The sequence below is a fragment of the Condylostylus longicornis genome, unplaced genomic scaffold (genome assembly GCF_029603195.1).
Source record: "Condylostylus longicornis isolate FDR11 unplaced genomic scaffold, ASM2960319v2 ptg000097l, whole genome shotgun sequence".
Classification (NCBI taxonomy): Eukaryota; Metazoa; Arthropoda; class Insecta; order Diptera; family Dolichopodidae; genus Condylostylus; species Condylostylus longicornis.
In genome coordinates, this window is record NW_026578065.1 from 65,311 (window position 1) to 89,366 (window position 24,056).

The window sequence follows — 24,056 nt, forward strand, 5'->3', positions numbered from 1 at the left end:
TCATAGTTAATGGAGTATGTTTTTAGCACCTGAAGTGATGTGCATACTAAAGCGAATTGAGCCATTAGGTTTTCGAAGTTTTTACTCCATTTACTCATATGGAAAATTCGCACAAATATTAAGTTATTTGAACTAAAAAGTATAGGCACTGTTTTACTTTGAAATTTAGAATTTTGATGTGTTCCAAAGATTGAATATTTTAATGACAGCTATAGTATTTTAATGACAGTATTTTAATTTGGGATGATTATGGAATAAAATTAAACTTTTGTGCACTAATGGCACCTGCTTCCAACAATATATCCTTTGGATATCATCTAGTTCTTTGAAACCTCAACCTGGAATAATTTTTATTCACAAATCATTTGTTGTTTTTTATATCGCTTTATTTTTTCCTTTAGAAGCGTTCTTACAATAATTTTCAGATTTCATATTATTTTCTCATCCTGACAGATGATAGTCCTTAAATTACATCTTCTTCGAAAATTTTCAAAAAAAAAATATAGCTTTTTGTTCCTTTACGTAATGATATCGCCTAAAAGTATACAAACGACAAAAACAGCAATAACAAGAACAACGAAACTGCATTATCATTTTATACAATTTGTTCATGAAAGCGTATGTCATTTCAATCAAAAATGACTTTTTTTTTCTTTTGATTTTTAAATTTTTATTTTAATTTTTATGGACATGACAAGTCACCTCCAATTGATATTATTCTTATAATGCTGCATCATGAATCATTGAAAATGATACCATTTGTGACATGCTGATTCATAAATTGAGTCTTGTTGAAATTTACCCAATTATCAATGAGTTGTATGAAAAAAATATAAAATTCAGGGATAATCTTGTATATGGGGGTGAATATATAATTTAAAATTGCATTAACAGGAAATTGATATACGCATAGTTGTATATACACATTCATATTAATATGGATGCGTACTGCGATGATATTCAATAGCAATGTTTGCTAAATATTTACAATGAATAGTTTGATGTGATGGTCGCATGATGGAAAGATGATTACATTTTATATTCTCTTTACAAAATATGTACTAGCAAAATTTTAAATCAGTAATTAAATTTTCTTCAGTTGAAATTCTATCTACATTTTATGTCCGCCGTACAAGCTAAATTTAATTTTTACACCTTTAATTGCTTTTACTCAGTTTTGATTTACACAGAAAATCAAATAATACGAGTGTATAATATCAAAAAATTTAAGGTAAATATAATATGTGAAGCTCTAAAATACAGGTCATTTGAATCAATGAAATAAAATATATATACAATATTTTAAGTTTTACCATCCAGTACGTATACGATTAAAACAAAAGGTTTTTCGGCGCGTCAACTGGCCTCGTAGGGTTGTTATTCAAAAACGTTGCGTAACAAAGTTTTAGATCTGGCTGATATATTTTCAAAAATTTTTTTCCCTTTATATTTAAGAGTTTGAATTTTAGTATATTAGAAAATTTACCAACTTTCATGATTAATATGTACGACCAACTTGCATGTCCAACAGGCATGACCAGCATGCATGATCAACTTAAACGACCAACTTGTTTATTTACCTTGCCAACAAATATGACTGATAACCTCATGACCAACAAATATGACTGCCAGAAAATTTTCAACTTGCATCACCAGCATGTATAACCAACTTGCATGACTAGTTTCCATAATTCACTCTCACGACCAACAAAAATGACTGCCAAGAAATTTTCAACTTGCATGACCAGCATGTATGACCAACTTGCATGACTAGCTTACATAATCCACTCTCACGACCAACAAATATGACTGCCAGGAATTTTCTTCCAACAGCTTTCCAAAGTTTCATGGTGATCGTATTCTTAGTGATGATACATGTTGTAATAGTGCATTAAAAGCGCATAGGAAAACACACACACTTTAACTGTTGAATCTTCTATACACTACTTTTATGAAAGACAGGAAATGGAAAACAAGTTTTTTTATGAATCCTTTTACCGGGACGTGGGCCTCGCAGATTAGTTTTGAATAATTTCGAAAAATTTTTCTTGAACTTTAAATTCAGCATGCTCATTCTTGTAACAACCAATATTTGAATCATAAGCAAACCCGTCTACTTTCTTACATACATACTACTGCGGATAAATAATAAAAGTCAAATACTCAAAGCTGTCAATTTTGTCTGTCATTATGCCACCACCACGTATTAAAATTATAAAGGAACACGTTACAGCAATAAATTAAGACAATTTTTGTTCAGCTATTTAACAATTCTATTTATTAAAAAAGAAAAATGCCTTTCAATGGCTATTCAAGCGCAAAGACAAGACTTGTCATGCATGCAAGTCTTTTTAATGTAAATACAAAAAAAAACATTCAGTTGTGTAAAACTATCACTAAAAAAAAACACGAAAAAATTAATTTGTTTTTGTATTTAGAAAATTTTCATTTCATTCAACTTTTCCGCCAACGTATGTGTGTTGGTTTCCTTCCTTTCACTGCACATAGTTTTCCCCGAATCAAATTATGTTTTAAGATTTTTCCAATTCAATTATAATTTTGTGTGAGATCAATACATCATTGTATCTTTTGTTGATAAAATAAAAAGATGAAATATTTTGACAATGCAGTGATAATGAATTTGGTTGCATTACAAAATTATGTGTGGCTCAAAGTTGCCATTGGTACTCATCTCAGTGAAAAATATAAGAAACGGCACTAACGTTAGTATTTCAAGTTAGTATTTTTTTCTGGAACTGGAACAATTGCAATCATTGTAACACAAGAAATTTACCCTTATTTCTCTAGATCTCACCTATTACAATAGCAGTGTTAATTTAAATATAATGTTAACTAACAAATTAGTGAATCCGATTTGTACAATAAAATGTGAGTCGGTCGAAAAGTGAGCGACATACATAGAAGCGTGTTTAAATCGATTACGACACTTGAAAATAAGAATAAATTTTTTGTAGTTCTCAGTTTATTTGGAAAGACGATCTATGATTCTATATGAAGAATTTTAAAGATTTAAACTTCACATATCTAATTTTCTAGGATGATTTTAGCATTTAGTCGCATAGCTTAGTTACACGAGAATATCTATTAAAAAATTTGACTAATAATAAAATTTTTTTATTTTTCTTAAAATATTTTTGATAATTTATGCTACATAATATCAGGTATCTCAAATAAATGAGTTAGAGCTGAAAGTAGGCTTAGATTCTGTTAGCATGGATCCAAAATCTATTGGCATAGATTTTAATTATATGTATATATAGATCATTTCTATTTCAAATTTTAATATTGTACTATAGGTAACATACATTTAATTATACATAACAATTCAACACACAATTTCATGAATATTTGAATGCCAATAAGAATTAAGTAATAGTGAGAAGGGTGAAATAAATTTGATCTAAACAAAAGACGTTCTCTGTCTATAAAATTTTCTTCATTGTATGCTGAATTTATATTGGCAAAAAATTACATTTGTCGAAGAGAAACTTCCTGAGTTATTGTACACGTTATTCATTAAAATGAAAGTACACGTAAATAATAAAATGTATAATAATAAATAAATATTATTTGAAAAAAAAAAAATAAATACAATAAAATACATAAAAAACGTGTGCACACGTCGCTTATTTCATATTGAACAGAGAGAACAAAATGTAATAATATAAAAAGTAAGAATTTCTGGCGTTATGATGACTTTAAGTGCTAAAATTGAAGGCAAAAATAATAAAATACTAAAATGAAAATAAAATGAAACAAAATGTAATAAAATAAAAATTTATCTAAATAAAAATATCATTTTTATTTTATTAAAATGATATTTAAAATTGTCGAATAAAACATTACTCTGGTTCAATAAAAGATAGAAGAAATGCCATTGTCTGTTGTAGAAAGTTCAATAAATACAAACAATATTGAATTTTAAATTTTTATTTCCTTTATGTATCTATATAACGTATATGTGTATATTTGGAGTCCTTACAACATACAAGTGTAATTTCATATATCTGACGCAATGTATTGCATATCATTTATCATACATTATCACATCAGTTCTTGAAAACACACGGTTCTGCGTAAATTTTGCAATATTGCACTTAAAATAAAATTCCGAAAAAGTTATTCATATAATGAAAAATGCGAAATAATAATATAAATATAACCATCTATACGGATGGTTCTAGGACTATGTAAGATACGGGAACGGGAATCTTATCTAAGGAATTGTGGATAGTAGGGTAGCGATCGGGCTCCCGCGTCCTACACAGTTAGATCAGCTTTAGTAGGTCAACGCGGGTAGGCACTGAGTGTACTTTGCGATATTTGCAGGGTGACGTGTGCTGTGTTCACGCAACAATGTGGTACAGGGAAGTGAGATGACAGACTGCCTTTAAAGGATATACGTCTGCTGTTAAAGGAGTTTCTTGGCATTATATAGATAGGAAGACTAAAAGGTGGTTAGAGTGATGTGGGCTAGTCGGGGTGAGAAGGGGATGAAAACGTTGTTGGAATATAGTAGAGCTGGTATCAGATTACTGATGAGGACGCTGACCGCACAGAGGCTTGGACACACGGTTATCTATAACCAAATTTCAATATTCGACATTAAAAAATGGGAGTATGGATCAACTTCGTATTACAAATTTTATATTGTGACGCCAACTTAGAAAATGTTGAATAACAATGTCAAGTATTGAACCTATACTTTGCAGCATAAATATTTCAGCAACAATTTTAAATGGTTTTAAATTAATAAAAAAATATTGTATGTGTGCTAAGTATACAGACTACATTAAAAAACACAACGTTATGCGAAATATTACAAAAGTTTAAATAAAAATTAAATTAATGCATTATTGCTTCCTTCCTTCCTTGTATTCTTCAATAATAATTGAAAACAAATTGTGAAAATAAACAAAAACTTTTTTGTTAATTTCAATTTTTTATTTTATTTTAATTGTATAACATTATTTTTGCAAAAATAATTCAATTACGCTTTGTTTTGGTACATTGATATGGGGAGTCGTGTAAGGTTAAGATAATTGTTAGCACATTAGTTTTTCATCACTTTAAGCGTTAGAAAATTATTCCTGCCGTAAGGTAATTAATTTCTAAATTATCTTATAACTTTTAGTAACTATATTCTGCATTAGCTGCGAAAATTCATTATCAAAGAAATTAGTTAGTTAGTTATAGTCAGTTAGATAGGCAGAAACGGGGGGCACAAATCTGCTACCCAGCAATACTCTTCTAATAGTCAGAATTTGAATAAAACTTGGTTAGGTCAATGAATTCTTCTAGGCTTGAATGTAGAAAGCCATTTTTAAATTTAAAAAAGTGATAAAAGTTCATTTCTAAAGGAATGTGCTAGTTGTACAGCAAGTTAACTTTGATGAACTGTCTTTCTTTTTCAATAATGCTATCAATGATCATATCCTTTGGTGCTAAATTCAATTTTAATTAGACGTCCAAGTTAAATTTAGTATAATGTAGCGATTATATAAAAAATTGGTTTTAAATACCGCTCTAAAAGTGAAGAATCAAAACAATTCGCATTTATTAATGTTCGATTTCTTCTATACGATTGCATTTCTTTTATACGATTTCAAAAGAACTATCACATATCTGTACTGTATAAGTTTATATTCTAATAGGATTTTTGACGGAAATTTTAACGAAAAAAATAGAAAATTCCCAAATATATTTTGCATCTGCATTACTTCATTATAAAATCCTTTAACAGTTTTCAAGAAAACGCTACACGCCCTATAAAGGATAAATAAAAAAAAAACATCCTTTTTTTTTACATTGTTTTCATTCTCATTATTACTATAAAATTCTTGTCCATAAAAATTTTATGATTTTAAAATTTAACGCTATTATTAAATAAAATAAATTTTTGTACGCATAAGCACCTGCACTTCCTAAATTCGTATATACGCCTGTAATGATATTAATGTACGTTTCTTATGATTTTCTGTAAGATGTGAAATAAAAAATAAAACAAGTCATTCCTATGTAAAGCATCATTTCATTAATTTATTAAATGTGTTCCAACCTACATTTCTGTTATTTTTCTTTCTAAAATTTTACCCTTATACAGACAACACACCTGGAATCACCTGGATTCATGAATGACTTTTAAGACTTTTACTTTTGATTATATTTCATAAAAATTTTTGATGTACATCATATATGTTGGATAGAATAGGTTCTAAAAATTTAATAAGGGAATATTAAATCTATGCATTACCATATTAAATAACATTGGAGAATACTTTGCTCTTACAGTGATGGGACTTTATTAAGTACTAACTCAGAATATAAATTTTTAAATATAAAATATAAATTACCAATTTATGTGTGGCCTATATCATAGCGTAAGCTATGTCACACACAAAAGTGGCTTACCTTCCGGTTTTTTTTATTTCTCAGGCCTGCTTTTTAATTTTATTCTCCTTAATCGCGTTGAATACTGTGTCTTAACTTTAAATTTTTGCATTTGCATTGAGAGATTAACAGAAATATCGAGGAGACAAACTATTTTGCTCTGAAGTAAGTCGTGTTTGAAGAAGAGGCGAGAGATGTTAGAACGACAAGTCATTCTGTAATAAGAATTTAATCACTCTCACATTTCGAATAAAACAATCTCACATTTTGTACCATAATTGCTACAAACTTAAAGGATTGTTTGTTGAACTTTAATCATTAATAAATTTCAAAATATTTAACATCAAGTATAAGCTATATTTTTTCACAAAATTTAGAAATAAATTTTATATATACGCAAGGAAACGCATTGCAACTTCTTGATTTTTCAATATAAATCGGGTCCTCATCTGATTTTTACCGACCGTATTGTGTAAACAATAGGTAGGTTATGTGATGGCAACAAATTTTGCATATCGAGTTTTTGGTGGGAACGTGCTTCTCCATAGTAGGGAAGTGTAAATAAACTATTTTTAGCAACCTGTCGGTCTGTCGGTCTGTCGGTCTGTCGGTCTGTCGGTCTGTCGGTCTGTCGGTCTGTCGGTCTGTCGGTCTGTCGGTCTGTCCGTCTGTCGGTCTGTGTGTGCACGCGTGTATCTCAAGTTCGGCTGAACCGATTTTGATGAAATTTTATATGTAAGTTTATTTCCACCACGGCACGGATCGATCAACTTTTGATATATATCAGGCCTCGGGAACTGCACTTTTTAGCGGGCCTGTTTTGCATTTTTGAGCATATTGAAGAACATATTCAACCGATTTACTTGAAATTTCATATATAAGTCTTGCTCTATCGGCGATGAAACCTCCTAACTTTTGGAAGAAATCAGGCGTCAGCAACTGGACGTTTACTACGGGCCAAATATACATTTTTGTGTATATAAAGAGAAATAATCAACCGATTTCATTGAAATTTAATACATAAATTCCTCGTATGAAAACTATGAACATATAAATTTTTTGGAAAGATCGGGGCTCAAAAACTGATTTGCGGGCCGATTTTACTATTTTCACCATTTTGAAGAAAATATTCAACCGATTTTCTTGAAACTTCATATATGAGCTTTGTTTGACCGTCCGTGAAAATTCCTAGCTTTTGGAACAAATCAGGTATCGGCAACTGGACGTTTACTACGGGCCAAATATACATTTTTGTGTAAATAAAGAGAAATAATCAACCGATTTCATTGAAATTTAATATTTGAGTTCCTCGTATTAAAACAATGAACATGTAAATTTTTTTGGAAGATCAGGGCTCGAAAACTGATCTGCGGGCCGATTTTACATTTTTCACCATATCTACGGAACAAATTGTAGAGTTCCTTGAAATTTGATATTTGAGTTCTGGTTGTTACCGAAACTAACTGGCGAGCATTTCAGGGAATTCGGGTAGCACAAAGCGAAACTCTACTAAGAGCCAAATTTACATTTTTCTAGGTAGGCTAACTATAAGCTTACTAATGTCCTAAAAATTGGAAAGAAGTATTTAACAGACATTTTTATAATATTCTGTAACACTTTCACTTAACTAGACAATACACATTGCGGTCGGTTATGTGCTGACCACATCAGATTTTTTGCTTTTGTTTTCTGATTTAATACATGTTTTAAGATTATGTTTTTTGCTTATTGTTTTATATTTTGGTATACTAAAAGACACCGTGAATTTTTTTTCAAGGTATATGAAATTGACAAGCAGGTGAAATATTTTTGGTAAAATAACCAAAAACATAAAATTCATTTGATAAAAATACTGGTACTTACATACATACATACGTTTATGTTCCTTTTAAGTCCCTCAAATTTTTGACTACAAGCAAAAAAACAATGAAAATAAATTGAAAGGAGGAGGTCTTAAAACAAAGATTGATTAATTTTGTAGGAAATTATTGCTTGTAAGTTGATAAATATATAGGTAGGTATATAAGAAATTTTATTATATAAAATGATACATAGGTGCATTTTACAAAAATATTTTTTAATCATACACACACGGATTACCGGAATATCATAGATTAGTTACTCCAATCATAATATATTATATATTATGGTAATTTAAACCGATTTTGTAACTTTAAACACCTTTTCACTGCCACGTACATTGGTCTAAACGAATAACAAACGCGGAGCTCTCGGAGATTACGAATAAGGAACTAGTTGACTCCACTATCAAAAGAAGAAAATGAAAGGAAATTGGAGAGACACTCCGAAGTTCGCCAATTACGATAGCGCGGCAGGAGATGGAGTGGAATCCACAGGGCAAAAGGGGTGTGGGAAGACCACAAATAACATGGGATTTGGCATGGCGAACGATTGCCAAAGAATCAGTAACAGCTGGAAAATAGTTGGCAGAAATAAAAATATTTTCACAAAATAGAGTTCGTAGAAGAAGCTTTTTGGAAGCCCTATGCTCTCAAATGGACTAAAATACAAAAAATACACACCTTTTCAAATTAAATTATGAGTTCTCACTGCTATTGTTAAATAATAAAAAAATTACTTACAATAATTTTTGAGAGACACCGGTTTGTCGGTCTGTCAATCGATTTGGTCCGATTTTGATGAAAATTTGCATTAGAAATGTAAAAAATTGATCAATTTTCGGAATATGTCAAGCCTTACATTTGAGAATAAATTAATCAAATTTTTTTGCAATTTAATTATGTTCATTTGATGATTTTTCGTCTAAATCTGATATCAGCAATGAGATTTTTCCTACGGCCGAAATAAACATTGAAACTGTATAAAAAGAATATCAAAATACACGACTGCTCTAAGGTCGTTCGGCACAACTAAATATTTTTCTTATTTTTTCATGAAATTTATACAATATAGTGTAAAATTATATTATGCTTGTAAAAACATAAAATGTATGTAGATCACTTATAAAATTTTAACTGACGTTTAATCGCATATATCCACGTATTACGTTTGCGGTGATATTGTATTCATATGTACGCGTATATGCACACATGAATTTTAGATTAAGATTAACAAAATATTTTTTGTATAAAAAAAACACATATAAATTTAATATTTTTTTGTGTAAAGCACCCTAATTATAGGGATGAAATTTTGTTTTATTTCTGATTTTAAAGATATCAAAAATATTATGTTCGTGTTTCTATAAGCATTTCTTGAATTCTCCGCATACAGCAATATTGATTGATGTGATAATGTTAAACATTTTTTTTTTTTTTTTTTGATTACGTATAGATTAACAATTACGCTTATGACCTATGGTTTTATTATTTTTCTGACATAAAATTACATACATCTATATATATACAAAAAAAAAATATATCAAGTTCTAATTAAGGGATACTATATATTAAAGATGAAAAAATAAGGGATATGGCAACGTTAGATTGGTCAGCAGGAGGCAGGAATATAATTATGATGAAAATTACAAGAATTTTAGGTTAAAATTAATAGTAAAAATATAAACTGATACTTTAATATTAAAAATAAGATGAAATGTTTTTATAATATGCTCGGAAGCAAAATATATTTTCCATAATAAATAAATAGGCCGTTAACTCACTTAAGGAAACACAAGAATTTCTGAAGGGCTGGGAAATTATTAGAGAGAATATCTTGAAAATAGTGTCCTTATAGTTTTACAATGTTAATATAGGTACTAAATTCCATTTCAGTAAATTAAAAATTGCTTAAAAATTATATTTGGAACCTACTACTATTCCGTATTTATTCTTAATTAATGATAAATTCTTATTAATTAACGTGAATCAAAATTTCCAACGAATAGTTTAACTATATGCAAATATACGACGCTCTGTTTGGGAAACTCAATTTAGGCTGTAACTACAAATAACCTACTGAACCATGACATGAAAATCCAGAATCAATATTATTGTAAAATGCAAATAGTTTGTAAATTAAAATAAAATTAAAATAATAAATGAACTATTTCTCAGTTTAGGTATAAGGTTGGAAGTTCTTTATATTTTTTTCAAAATATTTTGTACACATTTGTTGTAAAGTACACACAATTTCAACTTTTATACGTTCATAGATTAAATCTTAGATCACTATAGAAATATTCAATTTCTTAAATAATTTATTGTCGTGTACTTAAAAAAAAATGCTTTCCAAAGGTATTTTTCATCAATTAATCTTTCAGACATATTATATTGTATAAGTAGTATAAAATTCAAAAGGTTTTAAAAGTAATTTGTTTTACATTAAAAAAAAAACGACTCCCCAACATTTTCTCCATTTATACTAAGTTCTACATAGTAGTTTCTTTTAGTTTATTGTATATTTAATTATATGTTAATTTTTATTATGTAGGAAAAGAAAATCCATTAATTTTTCATCTGAAAATCCTATAAAACTTTTAAAATATGCCTATCTTTGTTGTAAATCTAATTTGTAACATAAAAATATTCTAGATTTTTTTTTTGTTTTCATAATATTGGAAATAAAATAATGTATAAGAGTAATGTGAACAGAAAAAGAAAACTATATATAGCAATAAAAGAGATAAAAATCATTGTTCAATGTTCCAGCTTTTTAACTTAAAATCTTTTGTTAAGTGAATAAATAAATTGCTAATGCAGTTGTTGTTTCTATTTTATTTTTATTATTATTATATTAAGCGATTTGTCGGCATTTCTTCCGACATATTTTATATAAAATGTAGTATAGTTGAATATTGCTTTATTTTATTTTTTAATTAGAAATTAATTTGAATATATTGTAATAGAATTTTCTTTTATAATGTATATAGTAAAAATCCAATTTTTAATGAGTTTAAGACATACTTAATATACGACAATTTTAATTACGACATTATTGTTTTTAAATTTATTGATTCGCGCAACAAATTTTATTTGCAGTCGCGACAAGTTTTAAACAAAGTAAGAAATGTATAGCGCTCACAATTTGTTTTTAGCAATGTGTTTTCTTTTCAATACAACAAAACATTGAAAAATAAAAAAAATATAATCTTATGCAACGAAACCGGTCACAATATTGTTAACTACTTGACTTACAATGCAGTTTTTCGAAAAGCATTACCGTCATGAGTCGAGGATCTAGTGTATATCATTACTTGAAAATTAAATTTTATTAAAGTTTGTATGTTCAAGTCGTTCCATATATACACTTCGCGCATTTGCAAGAACAATGACATATTAAGTCAAAATGCAAAGTAGTAAACTTGCTTTTATTACTATTATAAATACTTTAATATATAAAGCGCTTCTGTAACAAAATAATACAGAAAATTGTGTCCATGTACTTGTAGAATAGTACTATACCAACGTTTTTTAGCCTTCGACAGTAATTTACACTCGGCTATAAATACTTTGAAATCCGGAAGTCGAAGTTATATTTTTGAGTTATGTTGTTTTTCTCCCCAATGTTCGATATGTTCTGTTACATGTGTTTAACTATTAAAATTTGAAATTAGCTTTTAAAACAAAAGTCTATTTATGATAATTTTAATACAAGCAATAATAACATACAAAAGTCGGTTGTCACAGGATTATTGCATCAGTGTATTAGACAAGTATACTACACATACTCTTATTTTGTAGGATAACTATTTGCAATGGGTCTCTATAATTAGACTTAATTTATTTTTGACAACTCAGCACACTGTCAAATATCAAATAATATCATTTTTACCACATATTTTTTTTCTGTGTACAATTCTAAAACAAAATAAAATGCGTTTTTTTTTTTCTCGTTTGTAAATTAAAAATGCATAATTACAGCCCTGTTTATCCTTTCATAAAATTTAAAATTTATTCATGCTTTGTTGTATCTTCAGGTTGGTCTGATTTGCTCTATATTTCGTTATTTTCAATTATTTTAATGCTTCATTTTTGTTTTTTTTTTTTATTATTTAAATTCTAATAAAACGACAAGACTATCGTTTTAATGAAGCCCCCATTTTTATAATAAAAACAACAACAAAAAGAGAAGGATCACAAACAGATGCCATAAAATTTGCAATAACAGAAAATGCAAAACAAAAAAAAATTGCGAAAAAAAGAAATCGGAAAATTTTATGTTCATTTTAAAAATAGAGGTCGCCGCCAGCGTTTTCATGTAAACACAACACTATTTTTTATGTGAGAAAATTCGCACTTTTTTCTTTCTCTTTGTCTCTCTCTCACTCTATCTATTTCAGAAAAACATAGTTTTAGACTAATTTTTTGAAAAATATAAAAAATTGAAATTGGTAAGAAACAAAAAATGTTTACTTTTAGTTGGAAATTTTTTGTTTTTGTTTATAGATTAGCACAGCGATAAAAAATATTACAGGATTTGTTTACATTGGAACATTTTGAAAGCGACTGAAAATTTAATTTAACAAATGAATTCCTGTGAAAATTGCATTTTAACGTCAATTTTAAAATAAACATAAAGAGTGACTGCATTTTAGGTTGTTTAACAAAAACGAAAAAAAAGGGAAAATTAATTTAAGATTTTTTTAATTTCGAATTTTTATGGTAGTTTATTTTAACATAAATTTCTGTAAGTTTACAAATTGCAAAATTTTTATATTAAAATGTGAAGTGTTAATGTTCAGACATTAAACAATTCAATTTTTACAGCGTTACCAGTAGCATATTTATCGGGTCGTTCACATTAAAATCGCAAGGTTTGTATTTTGACAGAACAATTGTTTATTTTATAGATTGCCAGTGACTAACTGTTAAGCAAATCCCAATTCACGGAATTGAAGTTTCTGCAATTTTTATGAAATATTCAATAATAACTTTAGTGCTGCTATGCACTATTTAATATTTTGAAAATTCGAGTAAAATATTTGACTTCTGGGCTGATAAGAAATCAATTGAAATACGTGAAAATTTGAGGTTCTATTTGAAGTCCACCTTTATTCCCACTTCACGTATTTAAACAAGGACGAAATGTAAGACTTCCTTTGTTCTAATCCTAAGCATTATTTTTGTTATATTTAATAGTGATATTTATTGTCTATACATTTAACTTAATTCAACTCAAATTTACTTTCACAGAGTGCCTACTTTCACATAACTTCTCATGTTTTTAAGTTATTTTAATTAAGTTTTGAAATTAGAGTTCGATTTATAAAAACAGGTTAAATTACAAATATAAGAGAAAACGATGATTAAGACCGTCTCTCTTCAGCCGAATATAGTCTGTTTCTGTCGAATATTTTTCATGCTATAGAGTGTGTAAGGGTAATATTCTCTACTGTTCTTCTTTGTTATTCTAAAAAGGTATATTCAATTCAAATTCGATAACAATTCAAAACATTAAAAGATGAAAGCATTTAAAATTCTATAACATAAATAACAAAAATCTATATCAGTCAGCTCTAAAAGGTATCCTTCAAATATAAAAAGCAAAGGACAAAATAAAATTGACCTTTTTTCTACCAGTTTATTTTCTTCTCTTATATTATGCCAAAGATGTGTTTCAACTCAGGTTTTTCCCTTTTAAATTATTCTAATACAAAAAGTTAATAACGATTTTAAGTGCTTTGAATATTCTACAGAACAAAAAAGGATTTCAAAGGCATCATGAAACCTATGAAATTCAATTGGCACCCAATCATTATTGCTTTCTTTCTTTCACTATTCATTTAGCATTTTTATATTGTGGGAAATTTTCTCTTCAATTCAGAAATCTTACTTTGAATTCGAAAAAATTCTTGAATAAATTGGAGAAAGTGAAAACAAAATTGCTCCAAATTTTGTTTTTTTTTATTTATGCTATTAAAATTTCAATGACCTTTTAATAATTTAAGCTACCTGTAAAATGAAAAAGGACAACATTGTGGAAATCATTAAATAAATTAATGGCTTATAAATTTTCTTTTTTAAAAATAAAAAAAAGGATTGGAATTTTTAATTTTAAAAAAATTTTTTTTTTTTTATAATAAATTCTTTGATGCTCTTGAGATTTCATTTTGAAATAGTTGTTTATTTATTTATATCAAAGGATATTTTGAGAATTTTTCGAAATCATATAAAGGAAACTTATTCAGGATATTCATAAATTTTTTGAATTATGTTCAATTTATGAGAGAAGGATTACAAATTAGTTTTACTTTTAATTTTTATTGTTAACGAATTTGTATCGAAACGGTGGTTTAAACAACCTATTGGTTTAGAAGACGAATTTAATGGGTAATTCTAGACCTACAGTACTTGTACAAGAAATAAGTTAAGAAGAATTCATTCTAAAGGATAAAGGGAAAAATAATATTGAAATTTTATTTTATGTGCGGGGGTCGGCAAATATATAATTTATTGTTTATAGTCTTAACAAAGGTAATATTATTGAGAAAAATGTTAATATTTAACTTAATAAATGTGTAGTCTAACGATGTTTATTTAATTTATTGTTGTATTTTAGGGTAACCGTACTACGCTTACATGCTTACAAGATTAGATCACGCAGGTAATTTGGTATATAACGTATATTTAGTAAGGAAGTCACAGAAAAATATTGGAAATGCTGTGCGGAAGAGTCTTATATTTTGTTTCAAAATTATAAAAGTATGTTTTATCATTTTATTATTAATACACTATTTGAGATTTTAGGCAGATATAATATAATAATTACTGCCAATAGCACTCACTATAGGAAAGTATCTAAAACGGCAGAAGCAGAAAATCAAAATATAATAGAATATAATGGAACATGTTTTAAAAACAAGAGATAAATTGTGATTGTTTATGAAAAGCCCGAGAAACTATTATCAGAACACATAATCTCATATTTTTCTTAATAATATCCAGAATATAAAATTAACAAATGTTGTTGCAATTTATAACTACACAATCAACTCAACTCCATTTCTTACTAGATTGACTATAATGCGATAATTTACTCAATTAAGTGGAATTTCAAAGAACAATGTTAAAATTACCTGACAATAAACCTACAAGTAAAGTCAATGAAGCACATCTGAATAATCTCATAAATCCGATCAAAAAATTTACAAAATGTCAATTTATACAATATAGACTCCAGCAGGGTCCAATATAAATTTATTTTGTAAAAAATACAAAGAAACTACTACAAAATTTGATTGACAATATTTAAAGCTAATCACCAATTCAATTAGTTTTTTGCAACTAAAAAAAGACTACGTTTCATTTGCCGTTTTGTATATTGTAACAAATAGTTGGATTACTATACAGGGTAATCCAGTGAGCAGTGATAAAACATACACCATCGCTTTGGACATCAAAAATGAAAAGTTTTGTTCACAACTAGCTGGCAAATATCAACGATTAAATCGGACCAGTTCCGAAAAATGGAGAAGAATCATACAAACAGTTCTTGAAAGGATTGGTAAAGGGCTTGAAAACAAAATATTACTTGATTACGTATAGAGAGTCATGTATCAAATTTTTCCCTATTATAATTTATTTAGCTTTCTTAATCTGTATATATTAACATACGGTATATTTATACCTACATAATGAAAGAAAAAATTATGTACTAAGCACACATTGTGCTTATTAAAACTTTCTTTACAATAATTGAAAGGAAATTGCTAAACATATGGTAAGCATTTTAAAATTTTTCAAAATTTTTGAAAACATTGAAATGAAAAACTAATTACTTCTGGGAAATTATTATTTAAAATTTTTGTATACCCATTTTATTAAATATGAGCGATTATCTAGAAAGTTTTTCTGAGCTTCGTCAATTCACCAATAGAATCTAAATTAGAAAAAAAAAAACAAAATACTTTCATTACAACCAGATGGTCTGCGGCTTGTCTAAATTTTTGTTTCATTTACAAAAAATAATCTTCAATTTCCTGTGCATTTTCTATAAAAAAATCAAATAGAAAATTTCAAAACTTTCCATTTCGTCTTCTTGCTTTTTATTCATTTTTTACCGACCGTATTGTGTAAACAATAGGTAGGTTATGTGATGGCAACAAATTTTGCATATCGAGTTTTCGGTGGGAACGTACTTCTCCATAGTAGGGAAGTGTAAATAAACTATTTTTAGCAACCTGTCGGTCTGTCGGTCTGTCGGTCTGTGTGTGCACGCGTGTATCTCAAGTTCGGCTGAACCGATTTTGATGAAATTTTATATGTAAGTTTGTTTCCACCATGGCACGGATCGATCAACTTTTGGTATATATCAGGCCTCGGGAACTGGACTTTTTAGCGGGCCTGTTTTACATTTTTGAACATTTTGAAGAAAGTATTCAACCGATTTACTTGAAATTTTATATATAAGCTCAGCTCGACTATGCGCAAAAATTCGTATGTTTTGGAAGAAATCAGGCATCGGCAACTAGACGTTTACTACGGGCCAAATATACATTTTTGTGTATATAAAGAGAAATAATCAACCGATTTCATTGAAATTTAATATATGAACTCCTCGTATTAAAACAATGAACATATAAATTTTTTGGAAAGATCAGGGCTCGAAAACGGATTTGCGGGCCCATTTTACATTTTTCACCATTTTGAAGAAAGTATTCAACCGATTTACTTGAAATTTCATATATAGGCTTTGCTCGATCATACGCAAAAATTCCTAACTTTTGGAAGAAATCAAGCATCAGCAACTGGGCGTTTACTACGGGCCAAATATACATTTTTGTGTATATAAAGAGAAATAATCAACCGATTTCATTGAAATTTAATATATGAATTCCCCGTATTAAAACAATGAACATGTAAATTTTTTGGAAAGATCAGGCATCGGCAACTAGACGTTTACTACGGGCCAAACATACACTTTTGTGTATATAAAGAGAAATAATCAACCGATTTCATTGAAATTTAATATATGAATTCCTCATATTAAAGCAATGAACATATAACTTTTTTGGAAAGATCAGGGCTCGAGAACTGATTTGCGGGCCGATTTTACATTTTTCACCATATCCACAAAACAAATTGATGGAATTTCTTGAAATTTGATATTTGAGTTCTGGTTGTTATTGAAACTAACTGGTGAGCATTTCAAGGAATTCGGGTAGCACAAAGCGAAACTCTACTAAGAGCCAAATTTACATTTTTCTAAGTATGTTAACTATAAGCTTACTAATGTCCTAAAAATTGGAAAGAAGTATTTAACAGACATTTTTATAATATTCTGTAACACTTTCATTTAACTAGACAATACACAAAGCGGTCGGTTATGTGCTGACCACATCAGATTTTTTTTTATTCATTTTTTTTATGTTTTGCAATATAATTGAATAACAACTTCTTCTATTCAAGACAAAAACAAAAAAAAAATTAAGTCAAACTTCTGTAATGAATACTAAATTAGAGACAAAATTTTCACAAATTATGTTTAGAGTACAATTGTATAATTTTCATAAAATAATAAGTTTATTGCGTGCCCGAAATAACTTCATTATTTGTATTTAACTTTCATCATTATTATTTTGTCTATAAACTCGCTTAACTTAAATTAAGTTTCTTACATATTGTGTCTATGTAGGTAAGGTTAAAAGCGTATAAGAAGAAGAAATAAAAGCGCAAAAAACCTAAAACCTTTTCCATTTACAATGAAAGTTAAAAAAAAAAATTTTCTTGTATTTTATAAAATGCTTTTTTTATGAATGTAATTGAGTTTTTTTTTAATATTCATCACCTCGTATAATGTTTTACTTGTTACAAAATTTTAACAAAAAAAAAAAAAATTATCGTACTAAAAGTAATTTTTTTTTTACGCAACTGTTGAATAATAAAATTTTATTTTTTTTTTTGTATTAAATTTGAATTTATGACACAGTTAGCACAATGTTTGCAATTTTATACAAGAGAAACAAGAAGAAATTGCTATTAGAAATAAAATTAAATAAATTTTAAGTGTAAGATTTACTTGCATCATTCAGAAAATATTTTCGAATTTCGAAAGTTTTAATTACATTTTTGTTAAAATATTATGCATTTGCGAAAAATAATTGTGATTTTCGAGTCGAGTCGAGAATTAAAACTTTCGTTTCATTTGAAAGTTTCAGACAGAAAAATTGCAAGGTGGTTGTTTTGCTATAGACATTAATTTCATCATAAAAACAAGATTACGGGAAAGTTAATTTTAGTCAGAATCTCAATATGTTAAATTTTGTTCATCACCAAAATAATTCCAGGTCACACAATAAAAACCCAGGAACAACCCAGGAATACTTCGCTTGCAAAAGAAGTTAAGAAGATAACAAAAAGAGGATAAGAGGAGATTCCGCAAAAAAAATAACGAGAGAAGCTCAAACGGTAGCGGGCATGGACAACATGAGGCGTACAAATAAAGCAAATAATGTTCTTACAATAAAAATATCAAAAGACAAAATATAAAGAAAAAGAAAGATAACTTGATCACAAACACCCAAAAACAACTTGTAAGATAGTTGGCACACTTAAACGAAACCAATGAATTTGGAACAAGAAAAACCTAAAAAAAGAGAATTAGAAGATTACAGCTACATCGGTCATTTTAACACTAGGCCTTTATTTCAAAAAGAAATAAGTAACGCAATCATGAGATTGAAAGACAACAAGGCCGAAGGCGGAGTGCCAGCTCCGTCTTCGGTGACGGTTCATTTTTGGTTAACTCTTTTCATGTAAATAAAAGCCTGACGACCAGTGGGAAGAATCTTGATTATGCAGACGATATTTGCTTCTTACCTGATACATATACGGATAAGCAAACCAAAACGAACATCCTAGCAAGGATAGGCTTTAATTGGCTATAGCCCGCATGGAGTCATCCCACATGACAAGTATAGCACCAAATCAAAATATGAAATGACTGTGTAAAATCGATCTTACTATACTGCTGTGAATTACAGCCGGTGGGCACAGACGTACTATGACTATCGAGAGGAGGGCGAATTGTATCGAGAATGTTGGTCTGTAATAAAGTGCATAAACCAAAACATTATGCGTTCCAGAGAATTTGTCGATTCGCTATTTTACCACCGAGAATGAACAAAGGATACAGAAAACCAATAATGATTTGCCATTGCAAATTAATATATTATTTTAAATATAATATTTAGCGAATGTCTCTGTATTCCGTTTGGAATTCTACTCTTTCATCTTGCTTAGTGTTTAATAAAAAGTATTCAATATGCATTCTGTACCAAGCCTGTTCATCATTGAATTTATTCCATCTTTGATCAGAAATAATATTGAATACTACTGGTCGAATGCTGGGCGGAATTTCATTTAAAGAAAAGAAGAAAATAGTTTATTTGGAATGGATTTTTGTTGTAGTTTGACGAAATTGACACAGTATTGTTCCTATATTTTTAATTACTTTAGATTTTTTTTTTGGATTAACTTTTCTGGATCTTAACAATCCGCTTCAATGTGTTCAATATGAACTGTTTACAAAACCTAGCTATTCTTACTGACGTACCAGAACAAACAAAAAAACCTAATTTCTTTGAATAAAAACTTTACACAACAATGACTCCCACACTATTATTTTTATTGTTGTCAAATTATTTTCATTTTTATTTGAAGTTATTCATTAACATTCCAACAACTCCAGTACTAAAAGAATAACTCATTTTTTTATCATTTCACAGAAAAGGAATACAAAAAAAAAACAGGTGAGAAGTTAAAACACAACAATTTTGTACACAAATTTTTGTCACTTATTGTTTTTTTTTTTGTATTCTGATTTTGTTTGTTCCCGTAAATTTTTCCGCGTTTATTGTTTGCTCGTTATTTCACAACACAGGTCTCATTCTTTTTTTTTTGAATATTTCTAATTTTGCTCTGAGGTTTTTACTTTGACACTAAATAGTCTTTGAGTGGAATCCACCTTTTTTTTTTGGTTTTTAATTTTTTTTTCACCAACAATTTAATAAAAAAAAATCTGCGCTATGTTATCAACACCATTACGAACACCATCATCAACACACAACTCATATATACGTACTTATGTATAAAATGGCATTTAGTTGCATCCTTATATTAAAGTGTGTACATAATCAGTGAAACGGATGTGTTGATAAAGTCATCAGATAGTAAACAGACACACAAACAAAAAAAAAAAGAAACAAAAAACTTATTTAAATTGCACAATAAAAATAAAAGAAAATACAAAATCGGCACAAACATAAAGGAGCTTGTGTGTCAAAGTGTCATTTTAGAGTCCACAATTTAAATAATGTGTAAATATAAGAATTCAAACATAGACCATGAAAAAATATAAAAGAACAACGACATGTAATGAAAAAATTTTAAATATTCTGAAAAAAAGTAAGGTTTTATTTTGATAACATGAGTCAAAACGATCATCTAAGTACCATTGAACACCTGAAACCATACCTAACTAATCTCAAAACTTATATTATACCAGTAAATATACATATAAATTTTTTTCTGTTACTCTATATATGAAATATACAAAAATATTGTTTAGCACACTTTAGGGTATTTATGGGATGTGGTGACAATTTTGCAAAAATAATTTTATACGAGCTCTGGTATACTGAATTTATAAATAAACACGCTAATTTTACGTCAAGAAATTTTAGGGCCTGATCGTCTATCTCGCCATTTTACTCTAGAAGTGAGAAGAAAATGAGTAACTATCATATTATATACTTACATATGTATTTAATTTTCGAGTGAAAAGAAATATTTGGTATTGCGTATATCGTTTTTGTCTAAAGTGCATACAAAATTTATTTACTTTGTTTTTGAAAGTGAGACGTCGATCATTTCGACATCGAAAGTTAAGTCGATAATTTGAGAAAAAATGTACAAATCCAATTGAAAAAATGAGTAATTTAATTGGAAGAGTGAAAAATCCATTAGAAAATACTGAAAATTCTGATTCGAAAGTGAATAAAAAGTGAGTAGAAAAAGCGAGACACCAGATCAGGCTGTTAATTTTTTTCGGTTAAAAAATCATCTAGGGTGCATTGAATTGACCCCTACTCTCTCCTAAACTGCCAAACAATGCAATTTTGATTAACTTTTTAAAGAATTTCGTTAATTATCGTAAATTTCACAACATAAAACAAAATTTCGAATTCCACTTTCTTTTGTCACAATATCTAAAATGTTATTATAAATGGAAATTGAAATTCGAAAAACACATACCTTTATTAAAGCTACAACCAACAACTGTAGACAAAATAATTGAAATAATATTTTCCTCAGTGTATCTATACATGTATTATGTACACAAGTGTATTTTACGGTATACATATAAATATCTACATATTATATGCATACATTAACAATAATGAAAAAAGTGTAAAAAAAAAAACAAGTTGGAATTTTTCACACGTTTTTGGTTTGTATTTAACACGTCAAATGATTTGTTTACCAAGGAAGTTTATTTAGTGCAGACTTTATTCAAGAAAACAATAAAATAATTTTATTCTTTTGAAAGACAGCGATTTCAAGCAAACAATTTGAGTTTCTTTTTTTTTTGTCGTCGAAATTGGAGCTGAATAAAAAATAAAAATTATTTTAAAACGTAAGAAAAATTATGCGCATATAAACATATGGTCTTACATGCAAACCACTTATGTACACACCATGTGTACCTACATATTGTGTATATACTAATGCAAAGTACCATCTAAATGGATATGAAAAAAAAAGCAAAGAAATTGTCATTCCACACAATTTTTCTGAATTAAAATTGAAAACATGTTACCACACATTGTGTCTGAATGTCAAATTCTAATGCTGACTTGTCTTTCAATTTGAATTTTGAATGTTCATTGAAATTGAAATTTTTGATTAAATATAAGGACAATATAGCTAGTCTTATTGGTTTTTTCATTTTATTGAAAATATTTCTAAATTGTTTAAATTTTATTTTATGGAAATTTTTTTATTAAAGTGTTTAAAAAATAAAAGTGAGAAAAACTTCATTCTGCAAAAAAAAAATATTTGAAAATTTTGCTATTATGTCTTGTTTAATTGAAATATTTAAAGCACCTGACAAAGTTCCACAGTATTATACAGATAAAAGTTACAGAAAAGCTATAAGAGTTGAGATTTTTATTTTATATGCAATTACTCATAATATATGAACTAATAATTAATGGTAGTGTGATATGTTTGATCATAAAAGCAGAACAGCGTTCAATAATCTATATCTAACAAAATCCCATCAGCAATATTCAATTAAGTTCTAGTTCTCAAAATTTGAAGCAGTATCTTTCTTCTCAAAACAATAAAAAGCATATTTTCTAATTAAACATGTATGAGCCTGTAATTGTTGTTGAATTTGCTGGATAAACTGAAAAATTTGTAGCCGACAGTGTTGTATTTTCTGTACTTGAAAGAAAAATTACAGCCAAAACCGAATTCCATAATAAACGGGCGGAAGTTGCCAGAAATAAATCGGAATTACCTCTTAGTACCTCTTAGTTAAGAGTTGTTAAAATGTTTAATGATTTCAAAATTTAAGTGATTACAAATACCAACATTTTAAATAAAATTAGAACAAAAATTAATGAAATTTAATTTCGAATCCAAAATGAGTTCCAGCTATATATTATCACATGGAATATACATATGTCGAATTCAATAAAATCTGTAAAAGTTGAAATTAGCCATTATGTTTTTCTTTTCTTGCAATTCTACAATCCCCAAAATTACAGTCCACAAAAATTAATTCATTATATTAATTATGGCACATTAAAACGCTTTATTAATTTGCAGAACAGTCAACAACAGAATAATAGAATTACAATCCAATTCTAATTACTTAAACCGTCTGCAACATAATTTTCTCTCAAAAATCGAAGTTATTTTTTACTGACACCTAAACTTTGCATGTATTATAAAACTGGCATAATAAATATAGAAAACCTCTAACAAAATTAAATGTAATATTAATAGATTTCAATTGTTATTTTAAAAAACAAATTATTTAAATCAAATACAAAATTTTTCTTTTAAGAAATCTCACAATTTTGAGAAATTTTATAACAAAATCTTGATATTTCAAAAATCAGATAATGTTCATAAATAACAATTCCCTTTAAATTCAAAAGCAAGGGTAATACGTTATTGTCCATGCTATATTCATATTAGAATAACAATCAATAAAATATTACCATTTATTTGAAACAATTGATTTAAAAGAGCCCAAAACAATTTTTAAAATTAAATCAATAAAAAAAATATAATCATATGTGAAGGATCATTCATATTTTCCCAAATTTTCCACTATACTATAACAAGAAGAACGGAAAAAATGAGAAATGTCTTCCCACATTATTGTTATAGAAAATCAATTCAAGCATAAAAAGAGAATTTTGATTTTGTTTTTTTGTGTATTCAATGCGAAAATCTGTTGAAAATATTGCAAATGTTCGTAAATATTTTTTTTTTTAACATTTTATCTTAATTAAAAGGACATACTGTTCCTAATTGCATTAAAGTATGCGTGTGTTTCAACATGTATATAACATTAATTCTCAATTTGAAATTTAAAAGGTTGAAAATTTTATTGCTTAAAAAATTCAATAGCGGATGACGAAAAAACAACAATAATGTACAGTTAAGAAAATTATAAAAGGATCAATTTTTTTTTTTTAATAATAA